Source organism: Mastomys coucha, unplaced genomic scaffold (assembly GCF_008632895.1).
Source record: "Mastomys coucha isolate ucsf_1 unplaced genomic scaffold, UCSF_Mcou_1 pScaffold6, whole genome shotgun sequence".
NCBI classification, from domain to species: Eukaryota; Metazoa; Chordata; class Mammalia; order Rodentia; family Muridae; genus Mastomys; species Mastomys coucha.
Genome location: NW_022196912.1, coordinates 32,198,893 through 32,205,051, shown reverse-complemented (window position 1 = coordinate 32,205,051; position 6,159 = coordinate 32,198,893). Strand labels below are relative to the sequence as shown.

At 38.0% G+C, this 6,159-nt stretch overlaps 1 long non-coding RNA gene across 2 annotated transcripts in view; it reads right to left on the bottom strand.

Annotated features, from left to right (window-relative positions):
- Nucleotides 1–1,113: 1,113 nt before the first annotated feature.
- Nucleotides 1,114–6,159, bottom strand: part of LOC116080311 — a 69,792-nt gene continuing 64,746 nt past the window's right edge. For both annotated transcript variants that reach the window (XR_004114391.1, XR_004114390.1), the window contains one exon: nucleotides 1,114–1,145. This is a non-coding gene — a long non-coding RNA (uncharacterized LOC116080311). The remainder of the gene's footprint in view (nucleotides 1,146–6,159) is intronic.

Below are 6,159 nucleotides of genomic sequence, written 5' to 3'. Positions count from 1 at the left end.
TAATCAGCCACTGAAATACACCCAGCATTGCTCTGTGACCAGCTTTAAGACAAAGTGAAACTTGTGAAACCTGAGCTGAGCTTGCTTCCCTCAGTCTCCCTTCTAAGACTTCTAAAGTGAAATGTATCTAAGACTTCTAAAGTGAAATGTATCCACACCCTGGAAGAAAGTTATTCTACCCATTTGGTATACATATTCACACATTCTCATACATATACACATGTACACACACATGCTATATACACTCCACACACATACATGCATGCACACATGCACATATACACATATATACATGCACTATACACGCTCCATACACACATACATGCACACATACTATACACATTATACACATATACACACACATACATGTAGTACATATGTATATACACACATACACACACATGAATGTACGTGCTTGCAGTTCTTTTGATTTTCTTCAACCTTTTCCAAAAGTGTTGAGATTACAGTCATAGATATTTGGCTGAGCTCAATATCCATTAGGCTTTAGAGAAAGTGACTGAATAAATAGGTTATCCTACTGTATTTTGGTTTCTATGAATGGAGGGCATATACTTTTTGGAGAATGATAGTCAGAGAACACAGCTTGATAATCATTCTAAAAATGTAGGTGACTGTACCTGCCACCCTCTGCTTTCTTTTTCTCTTTCATCTTAGATTTATTATTCCTCCTGCCACCACTTTTCTTTCTTCTTACCTCATTCTTTTCCTCTGCAGTACACCATCTGCAATATTATGCACCCCCATGCTATAAACATGCTTATAGTAAATCCTTCATAATTGTGGGAATTGGTGAGTGAAAACTCCAGGTCCAAGCTTCCCCACACTCCTTGTTCGTGGTCAACTATGTTCCTGACCCAGGGATGCCTTTGATCACTTCTCTGGTGACCACACCTGGCAGTATTTCATATACATCCCTCCAAATTCAAAGTGTCTCCAGCTGATTGCTGTATTCGTCTAGTACCCTGTTTACTCGCTGTAAAGATGCAGCCAGATGTGAGCAAAGACCCTGCCTGAAGTACCCTAGAAGGTGTTTCTGAGACCATTTGGCCTCTGGTGCAGCTCTCTCATGAGAAGAATCACAGAAGTCAGGAGGGTAGTGAAGGCTCCAGCTTTCTTTTAATGACCTAGGAATGATCAGAGAGAGAAGATACACTTTAGTAATATTCCTCACTCATCACATTAGGATAAACAAGGGACTTCCTCACTCCTAGAACTCATGTGACCAATAACGTTGTCTGTGTTTTTAGCAACATTACAAGGAATCAATTTATTAATTACTTTATTGTTTTAAAATATCATAAATATCCTTTACTATTTATATACGAGGTAGGCAGGTCTAAGATTGCCCATTTTACAGATGAGGAAAACAAGATCCAGTATATTCACTTATGAAGGCTGCTTAGGTAGGGGAAGATGCTAAAGATTTGAATCTGTCTCCCAGTTCTTTTGTGCCTAGTTTATTTCACTGGATTCGGTTGCATCAGCCTTTCAAAGGACAATCCCCAGTGCTGGTTTTGACTGCTTCTTTGTTTCCTTTGGCCAAAAGCTTTGGAAATGGGCTGCTCACCCATGCCCAAAGCCAGGTCTCCATAGAGTTCTGTCTACTCTGTGTCATTCAAGTGATCTTCAGAGGAGGAACCCTGGGAAGGAGCAGCCCTACACAAGAGTGGACAGGTCTGTCATACATTTCTGATCTCGTGACTGGGTTTAAAACCATTAAACTTTGTGAGGTTTTCTTCAAATACCGAGATGAGGTACAATCTGTGACTCAGTTCCTGATTGTCTAACTGAGATCTGCAGGAGATAAAATGAGATGAACTGACTCAGTTAAAAGGGCTTCTTCCAGGATAGACTTCCCAGAGGGCCTAGGTAAATGTCATCCTGAGGCTATTCTTAAAGGAGATATGAAAGAAACAGAACTTTGAGAATTGGGATGTCTCTCACTGGCTTATCTAAGAAATTTTATTGAGCTCAGATTGCTTGGCTATTGAAAATTTATCTGCCTGGTGTACAGTTGGACAATAGTAGAAGACCTCTGGGCATTTCTCTGGGGAGTTAGGTTAAAAGTAATTCTTGTGGACATTTGCTTCAAACCGCTTCTCTCTGTGATAGGGTAAATGAGATTTCAGAACTATAGAGAAGCCTCATGGAGACAATGCAGATGCATAGCATATCCAAAAGGAGCTGATTTTAATTCAAATGTAAATTAGCTTAAACATGGTTGACAAAATAATGTTAACCCACTGCTTTATTTCTTTCTTACCACAGTCCTATTTCAGCATTATTATCAGTCCCATATTGTGACTGCTCAAGACTGAGGTTTAGGAAAATGAAGTGACATAAGGTAAGTTGTCAGAGAGAAGTCAGGACTCTTACATGCTTCTTTCTTCCCTTTTCTTCCATATTAGCACACAAAGGCAGGATAGCAAGGAGAACCCTTATACATTATCCTAAATTATCTCATTAGATCCACACTGAGATTTCCCTGCAGCGATAGATTTTAAAGGTGACCAGGATTTAACCATATTCAGTATTGCAGCATCTTTCTCTACATCAAGTAGGACTTAGACTTAGAAGTTGTATGTGAAGAAAGCAGAAGTTCTGGGTAAAGGCAAGAGTGTAGGAAATGAATCAGAGGAGGGAAGTGGATGTGGACAAAGCCTGCAAGTGGAAAATTCTCTTAGTGATTTCCATGAAGGACTTGGTGTTCTCCCTAATAACTCAGGATTACAAAGTCAAGGCCAAATGAGCTTGTCTCGTGCACTTATGGACCATTCTCAACCCCACGACACTGGCCTTCCAACAGCTTCCCAAAGTGCGTTTGGCCTCCAAAGTGTACTATTCTTGAATTATAAAAACTTAGTGCAGAATTAGAAGAAATGCATGCCATATGTTTCTGATTCATTTGGACTTAAACTTTCAGTCTGTCGTTAGCTAAGAGAAAGGCAATATTCAGAAATTCATCTGAAGGAGGAATGCCTATGAGAAACCAGTTGGGTTTGCGAGGACTAGTGATAGAGAGTATGACCCCCTTAGCAGCTTGGATAGGATTTGGAACTCTGCCACTATGTACTGTAAAGTGGGTGGGGCAAGGGGGTGCATTGTGAGAAACACAACTTCTTTGGTCTCGACTAAGGATCAATCTTTGTCAAACTGGAGTTAGCTATGTCTCTGGAGAGTAAGGGGAAGTAGTAATTTAGGAGAAAAGGAGTTGTTACCTATGACTGCTATTTACTTTACAGTAAATATGAGGCAACAGTGGATTATAAAATAGTTTTATATTTTTCTTTTAAGAAAATGTCCACAATGCATGCAATATACTAGCATTTGGAATCTAAGCCAAATAATAGACCTGGTGATTAAACTTTTTAAAAGAAAGGAAAAGGGAAAACTCCTTTTCCCTTCTCAATGTTTGCAAACTTTATATCATCTAATTATTAACTGAGTGGAATTTTTAAAAATAGCACTATCCAACTATCCGTCTTTGCTAGGAACTATTTGAGCTTATTATGCTAAACAATGAATTTAACCTATACTTCAGTGGTAGGGAAGTAACATTTCTGTTGATTTAAACTGTCATTTTGACCCAGAAAATGGGAAATGTGATAACTGGAAAAGGGAGAAGATATTTAGAACAATACCTTCCATGAAAGAGTCACCTCAGCATATTTGCTGCGGTGAACTTAGGCTGCTCTTTGATTACTTTACCTTTCCCATGGTGCAAGCCTGGGCAAATAGGGTATAGAAGACAATAGGAAGTAGACCACTAAATCACTGGTTAGCCTTTTTTTTTTTTTTTTTTTTTTTTTTTTTTTTTTTTTTGGCAATGTGACACAATGTAGAAGCATTTAGGAAAAAGGATTTGTAATTGAAAAGAACAAAACACAACAAAAATAAAAACCAAAACCATCTCCATAGGACTGGGCTATAGTCAAATTTCTAGGCATTTCCTTGATTGATGATTATGATTGATATAGGAGATATTAGTCCATTGTTGCTGGTCCCTGTTCATGGCTGGTTGTGCTGGGTGCTGAGAAAGCAGATTGATCAAGCCACGAGGAACAGGCCAGGAAGAAACATAACTCTGTGGCTCTTACTTCAGTACCTGCCCTGAGTTCCTGCCCTGATGTCCTTTCATAATGGACCATAATGTAGAATTGCAGGATTTAAGTAAATACTTTCCTCACTAAGTGGCATGTGAACATAGTATTTTATCACAGCAATATAAACCCTAACTAAGGCAGTAATAGAATTGGGCATTCTGTCTACAAGCCTAGCTTTCTCTCTGTGGAGGTCCTTGGGAAATAGCAATAAAAGATATGACTCCTAGCTATTTTTCAGTGTCATTTGCTGAATATATATATATATATATATGTATATATATATGTACATATACATATATATATGATGTATTATTAATCATCATTATTGTTAATATGACTGTTTTAGCATTATGTTCTTTTATCCTTTTTTTCTTCTTATGAACAACATAAATCTAATTCTGTAAGGCTGGAATTATCCTTCATTTCTTTCTATAGGACAATGTAAGGTGATAGAATTCACTACTTCCTAATATATGGACAGTGATCAGTAATAATTACTGAATAATATTAAATGAAGCTTCTCAGAGGTTAGAAGAGAAAACGGAAAAGAGTCATCAGTGCTTCAAATTGTGTGATTTAAGAATTAGATATTTGCACTCCAGTCCTGCTAGGCACTGATTACTCATTGGGTGAATATCATTTATGAAGAACATGAAAATGTCTACTAGAAATTGTTATGTACATAAACACATGTAAGTCCAGACAAATTTCAGGCATTCATTAACCAGTGGATAGTTCTCTATTTTTTTTTTGCCTGTTTAGTATAATTCATGGAATTTATGTAGAGTAGAAATTGCTTGAGTTTAAATTATGACCACTTAATGATTAATTTAGGCAAGTCATTTAACACTTAATCCTTGATGTCTATTTTTTATACTGTAATGATACAATATAGGGCAATACATTCACTCAGCAGGATCTCAACTACTGAACTATGTTCTTTTAATTTTCTTTTACCTTAGCACAGGCTCTAACTAAATTGAGCAGGCTTACTTTGACCTCCCTCTATAACCCCATAATTCAAGTAGGCACTTAATTCAATTATCCTGCCTCAACCTCCCAAGTATGTAGAAGCAGGAGCCTGTGCCATTTAACAAGACAAAACCTTAATGTATCCATGATAGAGAAAAGACAATACTTCTTTATCAGGGGTGAAAAAAAGACATGAGGGTTGGCATGGTATGTGTATGTGCACATATGTGTGTATCTCTCTATGTGTGACTGAAATTTTTAATTAATAAAAAAGCATGATCAACAACAGCAACAACACATTTTGTTATCCTACAGTCAAGCAGGGTAACTACAGTTCATAAAAAGGAGATACATTTGAGTGTTTTCAGCACAAAGAAATAATACTAATACTAATACTAATACTAATAATAATAATTTTAATAATAATAATAATAATAATTTTCAAAGTGATAAATGTGCTTATTGCCCTGATTTGAAATATGTTGAATATCATAACATGCTCTGTGAACATGTATACTTGATATTTGACAATTAAATATTTACAAAGAAAATAAGCTAGACTTAGTTTCCATTGTTAATAGCATATAATAAATATAAATTGGAAGACTGGAGCAGCCAGCCAGGAGGCACGGGTCCCACGAGTCCCAGGTGAGCTGCAGGGCAGCAGGGACAGGATCCTCTCAGCTTCCAAGTGACGGAGTGACAGAGGTGGATCAGCATCCTTCTCTGCCCCTTCCCTGCAAGTGGAGGGCCTGCCTCCAGGAAGCACCTTAACCCAGAGACTCGAGTGAGAGCCACCACGTTCTCTCCTGTGAGTTTCTAAGACTGGAGCAGCAAGCCAGGAGGCACAGGCCCCACGCAGGGGACTTGCAGGGCGGCAGGGACAAGACAAGCTCTAGTCAGAGACACTAAGAACATCTAACACCAAAAATCAAGAGATGGCAAAGGCAAATGCAAGAATCCTACCAACAGAAACCAAGACTACTTGGATTCAACAGAACCTAGTACTCCCACTGCAGCAAGTCCTGGATATCCCAAAACACCAGAAAAGCAAGAATTGGAT